General features: G+C 36.2%; 1 pseudogene across 1 annotated transcript in view; it reads right to left on the bottom strand.

Annotated features, from left to right (window-relative positions):
- Positions 1-1,368: 1,368 nt before the first annotated feature.
- LOC149528307 (transcription factor E2FB-like) overlaps positions 1,369-17,988 on the bottom strand; it is a 245,554-nt pseudogene continuing 228,934 nt past the window's right edge. The window contains exons 11-13 of the transcript XR_016358440.1: positions 2,221-2,449; positions 2,068-2,134; positions 1,369-1,986 (exon numbers count right to left, since the gene is read on the bottom strand). The product of XR_016358440.1 is annotated as a transcription factor E2FB-like (transcript). The remainder of the gene's footprint in view (positions 1,987-2,067; positions 2,135-2,220; positions 2,450-17,988) is intronic.

Raw genomic sequence — 17,988 nt, 5'->3', positions numbered from 1 at the left:
CCAAATCCTTTAAACCTGGCTCTCACCATCTTCAACCATTTCTTATAAGAGTAGATTATAGAGACCACTATCATATGCACTCATGACTACCATGTCAATGACTCAAGAGTTGTCAATATTAGATAGATTGCAAATCATGCTATACATGGTGCAACCTCTAATAACTTTGAACTAAGTTCAAGCAAATCACTTCACAACAACTGCCATTGCTTCACAATGTTCTAAAGGCAGCCTAATTCATCTATGCACTACATCTTCCAACAAATCGCAACAAACAAGTGTCACTGCTTAAATGTTCTAGGGGGAACCTAAGTCGTCTATGCACAACCTTCTCCAACAACTCATTACATAACAAGTGCCATTGATTCTCAAATGCTCTAGAGGCAACCTAAGTCATCTGTGCACTACATCCTCCAATGCCAATTGTAGATTAACCTAGCACGTTAATACCCCAAACTCACTTGATACCGCATCATTTCAAAATACTATTATGTGCCAATAACATCAACCTATGGGGAAGGGCTCAAAAATTTGCAAGAAAGTCAATCATGTGTGTTAAGGAAGTTGTATTGTAAACTATTGATTACAATAAAAACCAGAAAATTTTCTAACCTAACTCAATTGCAATTCACCTTTCTTATATTCACATGCTGTATTTAATCTTGAGGAAGCAAAAATAATTGTAATACTTTTTCCAGTGTGATAACCAGTTTCTTTTCATTATTATGAGTAGTTGTGAATCATGATCATTCCACCTCCTCAGACCCCTGTTGTCTTATGAAATCCTTGTTAGCTTTGTTTCTTTGTATTTCCTTCATGCAACCTTGTTATTTACATTGTTTTTGCTCACTAATGGACATTACTTGTACCCTTCCACATCCATTTCCTAACTAAGAACCTAAGGCTATAAATATGGATAAAGCGATATCTGCATTTCAGGTTATAATTAATCCACGTGTCACCTGTTGGAAGCTAAGAAAACAACACATTCTGAAAATTCTCTTTAAAAAAACTCTCGCTAGGAGCTCTTACTAACCTTATACTGTCTGAAGCAACAAGATTAAATGTTTGAAAATGGATAGAATAGATCACCTTAGCAAAATAAAACTTAACACAAAAAACAGATGAGTATTATTCATCTTATTATAGTTTTGTTTTATGTCGTGCAGTCAACCATAGAAGTGCTAGAAAGGGACAAGATTGCTAAAATTGGTTTGGTTCTGCAACATGAAAACTCAGTGAAACAAATCTTGACGTGCAGCAATGGAAACAAAGAAAAAATTATTGAGGTATAACATTATGCATCGAATGCTCTTTGTATTTATGACTGACTTGTTAAAGAAGCTGAGTTTTGAGAGATGACACACATTTAACTCAAACTGCTTAATTTGCTATAAAACATTGTGTAAGATGGGATGAAACTACTTTACAAAGACCTGTGTTGGTCCAACAGATGTAACACTCTGATTGGATCATAGGCATGGTGCTGAGGGAATGCTGCCGCTATATAGACAACAGTCATAATTGAACTCACACATACAGAGACTCATCCAAAGTTGAATACCATGGGTACTTACCAGGCCCATGGATTCAACATCCATTGATTATCAGAACAAATAATTTAATTACAACAAAAGTACAACTCTTTAGTTTTCATTTTACAGAAACTGCTCAACATAGTGTTGGTAATTAATGAGAATAATACAACTATGTTTTGCCTCATATGTCCTCAGAACATGAATAGGACTTTTCCTATCCTTGACTCATCAAAAGTCTGTTCCAAATCTCCAAATTGCCTGTTGTAATCTTGCTAATACAACTGTGGTGATAAAGTTGATTCAATGCTTGCGCATTCAGCATGCCCCATAACAAAAATCTCTGGAATCTAGGATACGCTACTGCTTGGAGGAGTCTGGGGACAAGAACAGTTGTCAATACCAAAGTCTGTTGAATTAAGTTCAATCATCTCATCCCAAGTAGATTTAGCTTTGTAGAGTTAAGAAATTCACATGAAAAGAAATACCATTTACCCATAGGCTAATAATGACAAATACATGAAAAGGATACATTCAGTTCTCCACATGTCTGTTATGCCAACTCCAGGATCAGAGCGTAGCCAATAATCAGTATCAATCTGCATTGTCAGCAAAGGATTTTTAAATACAGTACAGGTTTCAATTGTTACTCAAATAGCCAAACTCGTTACGAGCAAATACTCACATGAAGATCTGATGGAATTATTCTCATAATTCCACTTCCAAAATCCTGGTGGATATTTAATTCTGAAGGCAATTTCTGCGTTTCATGACCTTGTTGCTCTGAATCAACAGAAATAGAACTTCCTCGCAGAATGGTTATAGGTGAATCTTCAGCAGGCCCAGTTCTCAATGGAACAGATCCAACTGGTATGTCAACTGGATTCATCTCTTCGAATTTCTCCTCAAATTGGCTATGCATTCAGGCAATATTAGAAAAGTCAAAAGAGTATTATAGTAACTACAATTTTTAGCCAGTTATAACATACAATCTTCTTTCCAAATATGAGAGATGCCCGTTTCAGTCACCATCCTTGTAATGACAATCCATTCAATCATAATCAAATTCTAGAAATCCCCGTAATTAACAAAATAACTTGCATAAATGCTGTTTCAAACAGGAAAAAATACATTTCTTTCCTAAGTTATTGATGCAATGATCTTTTACAAATTTCTTAAGATCTATTTCCAACAATTCATGAGGAGAAGTTCAGACAGCTATTTTAGACATGCACACATAGTATTGTTTGGTACGAAGATGCTGACAAATGCAGGAAATTGGAAAGCGCATTTTAATAATGTTTGTCTATGGTTTTAGAAATATTGCCTTCTAAATTAATAATGTTTGTCTATGGGTTTAGAAATATTGCCTTCTAAATTAACTGTCTCAGTTATCAAGGTCCCACTCTCTTTTCTATAAGAGTTCATTAATTGACTTTAAACTTTCATAAAAGTAGTCACATTTTTCTGAAGACTACTTTGGTACATTCCAATTTCTTCTAGCATACAAAAAAACTGCAGAATGATCTGCAGACAAGGGCATCTAGTACTTTCCACTGAACTAAAACATTGTTTCAAGCACAAGCCATAGCCCAATGCCAATAGCGCAACTCCAAAGGACACATCCCATTTGGGTATTAAGCAGAAAAAAACAGGTTGAAGATGCAAGCAACACAAATGAAAGCTACATGTAGACACATATAACAGCTGCTTCCATTTCTTTCTCCCACTCTCTATCATAATGCAGTTAATGCTTTAAATGATTGTACTTTATAAGCTAGGTTTGAATGAAGAATGAATTATTGCATTTTTGTCTCTTCTGGATGAAATGGAAGACCCCACAAAATAGGTTTGCAGAAAATAATGAAGAAAAAGATTCCGACTTTTAATGAATGTATATGAAAATCAATGTAGTTACCTGATTCTGGATTTACTAAACTATTACACAGAAAATAAGTGTTTCCAAACTCGGCAGTGTTGGAGATTGTCGCTGCGATAGAGATCTTTATCTCTAGAAATATGGACATTATTAATGGTCACCTTCAGCTGAAGAGGACACTTTATGATAAAATTGTAACATTAAATATAATGATGTTTCGTTCGGCATGCATTGAAGCATGGAAATACGAAGAGATGTTTTAGAAAATAAAATCATGTTTTAGGAAATTGAAGATACCTTTGGTTAGAATGTGAAGTGTCTCTCTATAGGTTATATATATTGCTTCAAGGGATTGTACAATTTGAATTTCATTATCAATAATATGATCTTTTGTTGTGTGTGGCTGGGTTTTTCCCTTCATTCTCGAAGGGTCTTCCCAGGATATTTCTGTGTGTTTCGCATCTTTTCTGGTTATTCTTTATTGCTGTTTATCTGATTTCTGAGTTAAAATCCAACAGGCAGAAGTAATAATGAATGCATAGCACTTGAACATGTGATTCAACTCATAAAGAAAAGTGGGTATTCCTATGAAATTTTCATGAGGAAGTTTTAAACAATTTGAAATGTGCTGTATGCACTTAATCTAATGGACAAGCTACTTTAGTACTCAAATTGCTGAATATGTGTGTGTATCTATATTGGGGGGGGGGATAGAGATAGAGAGGAGATGAGATCTAATAATATTATGATACAAATTTCTAAGAGGAGTAATCTATACAAATTTCAAGAACTGGCTGAAAAACAACATGCTTTTCCATCTCATACCAGCCCAATTAAACAAATTTGATACCAAAGGTATAGAACTCGAACTACTTATATCTTGAGCCTATTAAATAAAAATATTGCCGTCTGTGGATTGTTAGCGATGTTCAAGAAAATAGAGGAGAGTGTGAAGCTTGTTTAACAAGCAAACATCATTGTGCAAACCATAGCAGAAGAATCATTTGAGAGGGAAAACGGCAAACCAAAAAGTAAAAGATTTTGTGGAAAAATCAAATTTTCAAAACCACGCGAAGACTATTTTTTTTTTAAGCTGAAGGGCATTTTGATAGTATAAAAATATAGAGAGCAATATATGTAGGAATTTAACCCATGAATTATAGAAAATAGAATTTTGTCGTTCATATTCATATTGCTGATTATCGGTTACCTTTTTAAGAGGACGGTCACCAAATAGTTATCTGAGTCAGATCAAATATTAGCTAGCCAAGTCTATGGAGTAACTGAGATTAGCATTCATCAGAATTTTTAAGAGGACAGTCACCAAATACTTGTCTAAGCCGGAGATCCAATATTAGCTAAGTTTATGAAGCAACTAAGATCGAATTTTATCAAAACAGTGTTCTAGCTACTGGTAGGAATCTAGTTGACGTGTAAGGTTATCTAAAAAGGGGTTAAAATCGGATTTAAGAAAAATGTAAAAAATCGTATAACAAGATACAAACTACGTTTTTTAAACTTAAGGAATTTCCATAGCATAGAGATTAAAGCTTAATAGAAAATAGATTTTTGATGTTTGTATTCATATTTCTGATTTCTGACTTGGGAATTCCAACCTGATTTTGCATACTGAAATTCCCAACTTATCACTTCAATTTTTTCAGCTTGGAGGGCAAAATGATTTATCATTTATATAAAATATAGCATTTAAGTATAAGATTATTTAGTTTTTTATACTTTAAGCTATATTTTATATAACTACTGTCAAGATGTTTGAGAGTGGTTTCAGGCGTATAGGAGTTATAATTAACATTTTAGATATTGGGAGTTTCCTAAAAATCTAGACTTAGCCGAATTTGAGGATTCAACACATCTCTATCGGTGTTAACTCTCATAGCCTAACCTAACTTTCTAAGATGAAATTGATATTGGAACAAGAATTTTCAACAGGTTTCAACTATTTCATCATAAATTCCTTGATTCCAGTCTCACTTCCTTGACTAGCTTAGCCCAGCTCTTGTTCACACCCCATGATTGACTTGACTGCCCATCAAGACAAAGTTGCTCAAACTCATCTCTCAAGCTTGGAGACTTGAAAACTACCTCAACCTAAGACTGCTACTACCACCAAAGCAAAAAGGTGGCCCAGGGGGTGGGAGTGGGCATTTGCAATGGGACAATGGTCTGAAAACCTCACAACAGGTAGATGACTGAAATTGCTCTTCCAGCTCGTTTGTTTGGGGGTTTCCAGAGGTCAAAAAGAAAACTAAGGGACAAAAGAAAAACTTGTTTCCCCACTAATTCCGCAGTGACTTTGATTTCATTTTGGAATCAGCTCTATCTTGAGTGATTTGGTAATTTTATGAGATTTTCTAGGGTTTTGAGATCTTGCAACAATTTTTTATGTTTTTAATTTTGTCATTTTTAAAGAATTTTAACAAAATCTTTAAAAACTAGATCAATAATTTTTCCGCAAATCAAAAAAAATTCAGGAAAAATATCAACTAGCTCCAAGCAATCAATCAAATATAAATGTGATTTTTTCCAAATCATTGCTTCTTTGGTGCAAACTATGGCAATGAGTACAATGTGATTTGATGAAAATTCAATTTTTGGAGGCATCAAGTATTTTGTTATTCTTGTTGAAAATTGTTTATAAAGGATATTATACCGTTTCTTGTACATTAGGATTCAATTGTCCAACAATTTTAGAAGTGAAAAAAGCCATGTTGAAACATAAGAGAAGCTTGCAGGGTTGATATGATCTATTGAGTGTTAGTGTAATAAATACAAAGTCTATGTCTCGAAGGTTTTTAGCATGTCCCTAAAGATGGAAGCATTTCACGAGCCCACAAATGCGGATGAAACTTCCCCTCCCAATCCCTAAATGCCGATGAAACTTCCCTTAAATGTGACTAAAAATGGGAACATCCCCTCAATTTAGATATCTTTCTCAAGGACATCCCTAGAAACACAAAGCCCTATCATCTCCAAATTCTCTCGATAGTACTAGGGACGTCAAGACATCCTTGATGACTTAATATTGGAAATGTAGCAAAAAGAAAAATACGAATTATTTAAACATTTGGTCATATCCTATCGAGACATTTGAGACCAAACTGGAAAACTTTAAAGCTGGTTAGACTCATTGTGACTCGTGAGTGTGTTTGCTTGCCAAATCGACTCACTCCTAAAATTTGGGAGTTATGGAGTGAGACTCCAAGAGTCTCAAGGTTTGGCTCGTGAGCCCTAACCTAGGACTCATGCCTGGCCGTTAAATGCCCATCTACTTTAAAAATACACATTTTTGGGCTTTCTCTCATTTCATTTTGTTCGTTGGTACCCAATACAAGTTTGCATTGTGAAGTAGGGTCTAAAGAAGATGAGCACACGAGATCAAAGATTGAAAACAGGGTCAACTGATTTTTTTCCTCCTTTCTATGTTTTCTTCTATTTAAAATCAAAAACAATATTGAAAGTAAGGGGAAATGCTCACAAACAGTTTTCCATTTTCCTTCACACAAAGAAGAGAAATGCAGCACCTGAATGATCTCATCTTTATCTAGAACAACCTTTGCCATTGAAGTAGAAAGGTGGAGGGCATCTTACATAAGTCCATCGACTTGAATGATTTTGACCAATATGGTGCATGGACTGTCAATGAACAAAATGATGATGGTGTCCTTAATGAATATGATCTTGCAGAATTGGAGAGAGGAGAAATAGACAAAGTGGAACTAGCAGAATTCGATGCAATGGAGGAGGACAAAGATAGTCTTGATTTTTAAGAAGAAATAACTCTCATCATTTAGATATAGTACCACCTACTAGTCTGAGGCCTCAAGAATTACATTGCATTACAAAAGGAAAGAGGAAGATTTAGATTTCATTCAGTTGTCTTTCTCATTTGGATATATAGTTAAATGTAAATTATATAAATTTATAAACTTATGATGTTATACATTTAAAACTTTGACACTAAGAATGATGAAATTTCAACTATAGTGTTTGAAGATCATATGACATGTATAATGTTTAAATTATGGCTCTTATATTCTCTAAATGCATTATTTATTTATTTTATTTTGGTAAAACTATGGTTATCTTCTTTTGTCGAGTCCAACTTGAGTTTTATGCCAGGTCTCAAGTTCAAGCCCTATTTTGGGCTACCAAGTCTACTTCGAGTCCAAGTTTTAAAACTTTGTTTAAGCCTATCTTTACGCCCATGTGACAATGCCTTCTCACAAGCGCAATGTATATTAGTGCTTGTATGTGGTCTTAGTTTTCTATAGAATGGTACAAATCTATTGCTAGAAGTTTTGTACATGATTGGCGAATTTTGTCATAAAAGTTATACAAAGCCCTACTAGCGCCATGTACAAAGCTACAACATTGGGTAGGAATGGTTGGAGCTGAAGAATACTATGAATGGACAATATTTGATAGAAAGTGCATAGACTTCTTGTTGTGAGGTTTTCACACCATCGCCCCAAAATTTTGGGGACCCCTCTTTTTTTTTTATCGCCTCGGCAAATTTTTGGATTGTCCAACAATTTTGATTTTTCGAGAATTTTGAGCCTTGGACACTTTTAGGCCAATGGAAGAGACTTAACTTATTTTCACCCAATTTTTTTTATCTTGATTTTCTAAAGCCACCAATTCTATCCTTAGGCCGAACAAATTTCAAAGTTAATTCCAACTTGGCAGGATAAAATTGTGAATTTTGTACTTCGACATTTTCTTTTGAAAATTTGGATAATTTTCAAAAAATGAAATTTTTGTTAAATTTGGTCTTTTGGAAAATCTTAATTATTTCTTGGTGAAGAAAATTAATTTTTGTCATGGTGAAGTCAAATTGCAAAATCAACTTTTAGGCTCTAGAGAAATAATTTTATGTGTTAAAATGCTAAAATTGCTTAGCAAAATTGATTTGAATTAAAATTGCAAAATTTGGCTTTAAATGGATTAAATTGCCTTGAAAACTTTTTTGCTATTTAATGAAATTGGTAATTTAATATTGAAAAAATGGCTTTTGATTAGCCAAAATCCAATTTTATGACGTATTAATTACTAAATCCTCATTAAATGGAAGCATTTAACATCTTCAACGCATTGTTTAATTTCTTTTTGCAAATTGAAACTAATTGGCAATTTTTAAAAAGCAATTTTCATTTTGGCAAAATTAATATTTAGCTAAGTATTTAATTATGGATCATAATTTTGCATTAATTATTTGTTTTTTCTTTCTCCCAGGGTCCAAGTCGGCTAGCTTGGAGGGAGTAAGAAAGTTGGGTATAAGAAGAGGCCTCTCTCCCATTTCCTCCTCACTTCTCACTTCTCCTTCTCAAGGCGTTGGTGATTTTGCAAGAGCAGATCTGCACTCTTCTTGCTTGGTGAATTTTGTGGAGGGCTAAATTTGTGGGAGCCGAATTTTGTGGGAGCCAAATTTTGTGGAGGTTGAAATTTGTGGGAGCCGAATTTTGTGGGAGATAAAATTATGATTTTTGCAAGAAGCTGCATTTTTTTCCCTAGGTTCGCTAAGTTCATTGCCTTAGCTAAGAAAATGAAAAAAAAGGGAAGATTTATATTAGAAGATCATTTGATGTAAGCCCATGTGGCAATTTCCCTTTCTTCTAGAATAGGACAAGTGTCTATTTTTGATTGGCCACTATTTTGGTGCCTTCTCATTGGTTGCCACTTTTTGCACTTTTTTCATTGGTCCATTGATGAGGTGGCAGATTCTCATTGGTTGATGGGGTGGCAACCTTAATTAGGGTTTTGAGGATCCAATCTAAATCGTTGATCTTTTTTTGATCTCCACCATCTGTTGTATTTTAGGCCCCTATATAAGGCCATTTGCTCTCATTTGTAAAGTGTTGGAGAAATTGTTGCGAAGATAATACCAAAAATGCTCTCTTTTTCATTGTTGCAATTTGCATGTTGATTAAGAACATTGGGTGTTATTGCATGTTTTCTACTTCCACATAGTTAGATTTCTTTTCAAATTGTTGAAGTGAATTTCATTTCAAGTTGCTAAGTAGGAGTGAAGTAGATGGATAGTTGTATGGTAGCATTGGTAATTGTTTGATCGGGATCAATACTAGACCACTAGCATCCTAGCGGCTGGTTGGGAAGCCTTGTGTGGTAAACTAGTTTATTATTCCTTTGAATCATTGCACATGTGGAAGTGAGGTCGCTGGTCAGCTCTCATTAGGTTCGATCCCCGTCCATCTGCGAACCTTCCATTCATAGGAGTAGGAGTAAGATAGTGAGTAGTTGGGTAGTCGAAGTTTAGAGAGAGAAGTTAAAGAAGTTGAATATCAACTCACCCATTCACCTTCCACCACCACCTCTTTCCATCAACATCATCATCAGCAGACACACCCTTCATCATCACTACCATCAACATTATCTGCCACCCACATATTTCACAAACCGAGCCACCATCACCTTCATCCCATCAAAGTCCAAGTCATCCTCAACAATATTGTGTAAGGCCACCTACGTGATTACCAGCGAATCACATCGATAAAATTGAGCGAGTATCCAACGGTGTAAGGAACATTGGAGTTATACTCATGTCCCATGAGCAATAAATTTTCAACAGAGGAATTGTATATTTGATACTCTGTATCAAATGTTCAATTGCTAATATGTTATGTAAGTGATACAAAACTCGCATCAACACTTCTTTTAGCTATATTGTATGAAAATGAAAGGTCACTTCTTGAATTCTGATCTCAAACTGTCTGATTTTGGTTTCTTGATTTGCCTTTGACCAGCGAATCAAGGGAGTTTATCCATATTTATTTATGTTTGTTTTGATGCTATTTATCTGATTTTTATTGGTATTTTTCATTTTTTATGTGAATGAAAAAAGAGAGAAAATAACTATGAAATAATTTGCATATAAGAACGCTTTGAATCCAATTGTCAAATATTTAAAGAACTTGATTTTGAATCCCAAGATCTGAAATATATGTAACAGCAGCATACAGATTCTTTAAAGGCAAGAAATTGAATATCCGGAATCAGCTCTCCTTTATTGCCAATTTTATTAATGAAACCCGCCAAAGTACAATGAGGGAAGCACCAAGATCCAATAAAAGAATTCTGATTGCAAAAAACTAAGTTACCTGTTCGGACTTGGGTTTGAGATTCAGATTCAAAATTTGTTCAATATTTTTGAGGGGTGGGCTCAGGTTTGTTTGTACTAAAACATATGTTTCTTTATTTATATATATATATATATATATATATATATATATATATATATATATATATATATATATATATATATATATATATATATATATATATATATATATATATGTTTGTGTGTGTAATAAACAAAGTAATTAGAATCAGAATCGGCAAGGCCGAATCGAATCATGAATCGGCCATGAAGCTGAATCGAACCAACTACGAATCGGCAAATTTAATACCACTGTAATGTTAGAACGAAAAGTCTGCTTATGAAGTCTCATAGTATGCTTTGATACCACTGTAATGTTTCGTTCTAGAGTTTCCTTATGAAGTCTCGTAGTATGCTTTAGGTAGTTTTGTCGTGTGCTTTAGGTAGTCTGGTTGTGTGCTCCAGGTAGTATCCTTTAGTGCTTCGGGTGGCCAGTGCTTCAGGTAGTTCTCCTTTAGTGCTTCAGTTGGCTAATGCTTCAAGTAGTACGACTTGGACAACTCCGTAACTATATTGCTGCTATCATGCCGTACGACTTGTCTTCTCCCCACACCATATGACTGTTGCACCTCGATCCCGTATGGCCATAGTGGCATTCCACCGTATGACCACCACACTACCGTATGACCTCCAAGGGAGAACCGTACAACCTTGAGGCATCCACCGTACGGTCACTTACACTATTGTACGACCTTCAAGAGAACATGGCAGCAACCTCTTATTTAAATTGAGAATAAGACATGAAGAGGCATGTCCAATGAATGGGATATGTCCATTTGTTAATTAGATAATTAATTTAATAAACATTTAATCATTGTTATATTATATATATATATAAAATACTAATTTCTCTCATATAACAATAAACTTATATATGTATATATTATATCTCATATAAAATCATATATAGGTTTATCGAACAGAAGCTACCAAACATCATCTCCAATAAAACGTCTCAGCAAATTTCCTAAACTCTTATTCACCACTTCTATATATCCATCAATTTGTGGATGATGTGATGGGCTGAACTTTAAATCTGTCCTTAACGTCTTCCACAATGAAAATTACCCAACAAACTTTGTGTCTCGATCTAAAACTATGCTCTTTGGTAGACCATGTAGTCTCATTTCTCTAAAAAGCAATTATGTCAGATTAACAACATCAGTAATCTTCTTGCAGGGAATGAAATGTGTCATCTTGGAAAACCTGTCAACCACCACAAAAGTGAATCATGCCCTAGTTGAGTCTTTGGTAAACCAAGAACAAAGTCCATACTGATATCCTCACATGGCTTCTCCGGTACAAGTAATGGCCGATACAACCCTATATTCTTCTTTTCTCCTTTTATCATTTGACATACCCTACAACTTTGTACAAACTTCTTGACATCTTATTGCAACTGTGGCCAATAATAATTATCACTAACTTGAGCAATGGTTTTATCATGGCCAAAATGTCCAGCTAACCCTCCAGTGTTGTCCTCCTTAATGATTTTCTCTCTAGTACAACTCCTTTGAATGCACAATTGATTTTCTCTAAATAGCATAATATCCTGGATTATGAAATCCAACCACATGATTTTGTCCAGGGTAACAAGTTTTGTATAAGCTTTCCAAGCTTTACCAAAATCGGGATCCTTTGGATACAAACTCTTGAGTTCCTTGAACCCAACTACCTCAATTTGTATCTTTGTCAACAAAATTTGTCTCCTGCTAAGAGCATCTACAACTCTATTAGACTTCCCGCTCCAGTGTTTCAAAACAAATGTATAACTCTGCAAAAACTCAACCCATTTCAAATGCCTCTAATTCAACTTTTCTTGACCATTCAAATATTGCAAAGCTTGGTGATCAACATATAAAACAAACTCGTTAGGAAGAAGATTATGTCTGCACTTCTTCAATGCCTGAACTAAAGCATAAAACTCTTAATCATATTTAAATAGAATATTTTATCTTGGCATCATCTGACTTCTCACTGAAGTAAGCAATAGGTCTTTCTCCTTGGATCAAAACAACTCCTATTGCATTACCACTAGCATTATAGTCCACTTGAAACACCTTATTAAAATCTAGAAGTACTAAAACAGGTTGATATGTAACTTCCTGCTTTAGCAATTTAAAACTCTTATCCGCTCTTGTAGTCCACTTAAACTCCTTCCTATCCCCTCTCATTGTTTTAGTCAAGGGTCCAGTGACACTACTAAAACTTCTGATAAACTTTCTGTGAAAGCTAGCCAAACCATGAAAATATCGCACCTCGGTCACACTTCTTGGAGTTAATCATTCAAGGATAGTCTTCACCTTGTTTGGGTCCATTTTTAGACCTTCTGCTGAAACTACAAATTCCATATCCACTAACTCTTTCTTCACAAAATTGCACTTCTTCAAATTAATCAACAATTTCTACTCCCTTAACTTCTCAAACACCCTAAGAATATGCATTGCATGCTCTTTCAATGTCTTATTGAAGATCAAAATATCATCTAGGTAAATAATGAAAGACTTACCCAGAAGTTATTTTAGTATCTCATTCATGAGTCACATGAATATGCTCAGTGCATTGGTTAGCCCCAAAGGCATGGCTACCACTCATACAACCCCTTCTTTGTCTTGAAGGCAATCTTCCTCTCATCTCCTTCTCTGATATGGATTTGGTGATATCCACTCTACAGATCTATGTTAGCGAAATACACAAATCCGCTCGAATAGTCCATAATATCATCCATCCTTGGCAAGGGAAATTTGTACTTGATTGTGATCTTATTGATAACTGTAAAATCTATACACATCCTCCATTCTTTGTTTTTCTTTGGTGCTAATACTGTTAGTACAACACGTGGACTTAAACTCTATTGAATCAATCGCTTCTACAACAACTCTTGTACTTAATTGTTCAACTCTTTACTTTCTATTGGTATCATTTTATGTTCGCCCTTATTTGGCAAACTGACTCTTGGAATTAAGTCCATCTGATGACTAATCTTTCTCACTGGTGGTAATCCATTAGGCACATTATCAAATAGAATATCTTGAAAATCATCCAACAAATCTTTGACTTTTGCAGGGACATTTCATACTTCTTCTTTACCTGTTATTGGAATTAAAGTAAAACACATATGCTCATGCCACATACCTTCTAGGAACTTTCTTCCATCAACTAAACATATTCTAACTTTACTACATACATTTTCTTCTATGTCCTTCAATGGCTCTAGCTTGTCTCACTCCATTCTTTACCAAGGAATAGGTTTTCTCACGACCATCATGTAAAACATGTCTGTCAAACTGCTACAACCTTCCCAGCAACATATGACATGCATCCATGAGCATGATGTGACATTATACCTTATCATGGTAGCTCCCAATCTTGAACTTTATTACGCATTGTTCATAGACCAAGACCGTGTGGTCATCCTGCACCCAGACAATCTAGTATGGACGCGATTGTCTCTCTCTTGAGCTTTAACTTTGAGACCATCTTCTCTGACACAAAATTGTCAGTGCTCCCACTATAAATAATCACATCATAACACTTATCCTCACACTTGCACCTAGGACAAAACAAGCTCCTCCTTTATTTAGGTTCTTTCTCATCACTCAGCAAAACTCTTCTAACTAGGAATTCTCTTTCAGCATCTTTAGAATAAGATGACTTGGCATCTTCATCTACGTGTGCAACTCTTGTCTGGCCTTCAACACTTCTATCTGTCTTCTTTGGCATTAAGGACATTCACAAACTCTATAACCTTCTTCTATGCAATGAAAACGTGTTCCACGAAAAGCTCCTCTTCCAGCTCCTTGTCCTCTTCCTCTTTGATCCCTATTATTTTAATCACAGAAATGATTAAAATTGTTTCCACTCTTAATTTAATCTTCATTTTAGCCTCCACAAGATCGTCTACTAGTTCTTCCACCACATCCTCTTCTACTTTTCCTACTCTCAAACTTTAGTTCAGCTTTTCCTCTACTCTTAAGGCAAACTACTGTGCCTCTTCAATATTGGTCATTCTAACCAAACTTAAGTCTTCCAGAATGCTTGGGCTCAACCCAATAAGGTAACAGGCGACTTTCTCCTTGTTAGTTTCTGCATGGCTTGTTCTGATGAGGACTCGGTAGAACACTTTTGTATACTCCTAAACAAATCTTCCCACTTGCTTCAACCCTTGTATTTTCTTCAGCAAATCAAGCTCATAATCGACATGAAAGAATTGTCACTTCAATTTGTCCATCGTTCGAGCCCATCGTGTGATTTTCTCCGTTCCTCGTCTATTTGCTCCTACTACATCTCCTGACACCGAGTTTTTGCGTGCCCTTTCAATTTGGCCTTCGCAAAATTGACTCTCTTAGGATCTTTGATTCCGTCATACTCAAAATATTCTTCCAAATCATTAGGCTAGTCGATCAGCTCCTCTAGGTTAAGATTTCCTGAAAATGTGGGGACTTCAATCTTGGGTTTTTTTCTAATCCTAGAAATAGCTATAAGAAACCTATCATCCTCAAGATCCCTAGCTGCTTTTGCTCCTTCCTATTCAACATTCCCTTCTTCAAATTCATTCTCCCTTTCATCTCTCCCTGCAATATCCATTCATCTATAAATCTCCTCTTGCAATGCTTGCACTTGTCTATGGAGGATTCTCCCTTGACTGTCAAACCTCTAGTTCTTCTGTCACATTCCCTTTGTGAGGGCATTTTTGCACTTATCGCTCAAACCCACAACCATCGTCTAGTGCAAACTACCTCCCAGTCGAAAATCTATCTACACACTCTAGAACTCCTGCTTTGGTGCCACCTAATATAGGGTCGCTCTAATCCTGCTTGATGAAGGGTACTTTGTAATATCTCCTCCAGGAGATAAAATCTAATGTTAATATTCATATTCGTAACTAATAGAAAATATATTGAATAATAAATCAAGTTAATCGAATAATTATTACAATTATGATTAAACAAATAAATAATACTATATAACCAATAAAATATAATCATCTTACTTGTCAATAAATATAATAATATTTATACACTATACTTCTTTACCCCTAAACTATTCCTAAATAACAATGTGGATGTTGGCTTGAGCATGACACGTACTATAAGTATGGAGAGGCATTGAAGTGCTAGAGCATCGAACAAGGCATTTAACACTCCAACCAGCGAGATAGGAGGAGGTTTGAATGGGTGCGTGTGACCCACTGGAAAAGGACAAATTTACAATGAATGCCACCAGGAAGGAAGTGTGGGGAGGAGAGTAAGATGGTTTAAACCTAGTACGTGCATTGGGGCCCACAAGCCATGTCACACGAATGAATTGGAAAGTGTCACCTCACCTAAGCATATGGCCATATCATTGGCCTATGATAAAATATTCTTATGGGAAATGACCTTTCCTTAGGAAAACATATGATAGGTGTAAGATAGAATGAAATTAATTTTATCTTGATCCAAAGGAAGGTAAGCTTTGTATTATATTTGTGAATTATAACTATTTAATTATATTCATAAACCATTCTTATGAATGATTTATATGTAATGATCCAGGCTAGCAATGACCAACTGGGGTTTCGAAAATGAATGCAATTATGGTCGTGCAAGATGTCCGTACGGCGTAGGGAGGGGTCTCTATGATAGTCGTACGGTAGTGTACAGGAATATGGCGTACGGAGATGAGATGACCGTACGGTGTGTATGTCGCCAACAGGAACAATACGGTGATGCACCGGTCTGTATGGGAGGGAGTTTTGGATGTCGTACGGTGGGGAAAAGAGACCGTACAATGACTAAAACAGTCTATATGGTGCAAGTCTGAGCCTATCGTATGGTATATAGTTCGTACAGGGAAAAGTGCGGCCAAGGAAAGTCGTACGGTGGCTTAGGAAGGTCGTACGGTTAATAAAGGAGACCGTACGTTGATTGAGAAAGAAATTTCAGCACCGTACGGATGGATAGAAGGTGAGAGAAGATAATACGAAGGGATGGATGGAAGCAGCGTGGAAACACAATGTTGCACAAATACAGAATACAGAATATTATCAAACCAATGGCAATCACATAAAACAATGCTCAAACAAGTATGAAAGAACATTCACCAGATTGATAAGAATTGCAAATAATGAGAGCACTCCAATTTGCCAGATACAAACCAGTTGAACACCAATGGAATAGGGTGAGGGTTGAGTCCCACTGAAATCGTGCAAGCCAAATAGGGAAGGTCTTTCACTTCCGAAATGGCGAACAATGCCGAACTCCAACAGGAATCTGCAATACAGAGAGATATAATCCAAAAGCATGCCTACAAACTACCTACGAGCCGTGCTTAAATACCTGTCGGGAAAAAGCTTTCCGAGGGTGTACAAAGTTAGCCGACGGCGACACAATCTACAAAAACAAAGAAATAAAAATGGGTCCGAGATAAAATAAATCAATCGGCCCGTTACAAAGACTAAATAATTGTTTAATTTATAACAAGGACATTACAGTCCTCCCGTCCCAAAATTTTCTTGTCCTCAAGCAAGTGCAATGCCGAGTGCTGGAGGATGTGCTCGCCTTCCCACGTTGCGTCATCCAATGGTAGGTGCCGCCAGCGTATCAAGTGCTCCCTCACAGTGCGGTTCCATAGGACCTTTTCACACACTTCGAGAATCTTAGCAGGTTCCAAAATGAGCTTTCCTTCCTCATTGAGTGGCGAAAGGTCAGTAGTGACAGCGATGTTCTACCCTATAGCCTTCTTCAGACAGGAAACATGGAAGACATTGTGAATGCGACTACCCTCCGACAGTTCCAGTTCGTACACTACCTCACCAATGCGTCAAATCACGCGATAGGGACCATAAAAACATGGCTTTAGTTTCTCCTTTCCTATTCCCTTTAATGAAGACTGTCGGTATGACTGAAGCTAGATATAGACCAAATCCCCCACTTCAAAACTCCTCTCTATCCGGTGTCTGTCGGCATACACCTATCGATTTCGTACCTGCTGCAAGTTTTCTTTCAAGCTCCTCAGTATGTCCTGTCCATCCTGAAGCCAATCCTTTTCCCTTGGAGCGCGACTTTCGCCCAAAACTGTGTCGATGAAGGAGAGGGGTTTGTGCTCGTACAGAGCATCGAACAGCTCCATCCCGATCGACATGTGATACGAGATATTGTAGCAATACTCTCCGAGATGGATCCATTTTACCCACGCGTGTTGTTATGTTGAGACGTAGTTCCGAAGGTAGCCTTCAAGCCATTTGTTCACAATTTCAGTTTGGCCATCTATCTGCAGGTGGTAACTCCTACTCGGTGATAATTTTGTCCTTGCCATCCGAAACAGCTCTGTCCAGAAGATACTGACGAATCGTCCATTCCGATCACTGACGATGTTTCAGAGTAACCCATGTAGGC

Source organism: Cupressus sempervirens, chromosome 11 (assembly GCF_028749045.1).
Source record: "Cupressus sempervirens isolate cs-2001-9-10 chromosome 11, ASM2874904v1, whole genome shotgun sequence".
Taxonomy (NCBI): domain Eukaryota; kingdom Viridiplantae; phylum Streptophyta; class Pinopsida; order Cupressales; family Cupressaceae; genus Cupressus; species Cupressus sempervirens.
Note: the sequence above shows the minus strand (reverse complement) of the source record. Positions and strands in the feature narration are given on the sequence as shown.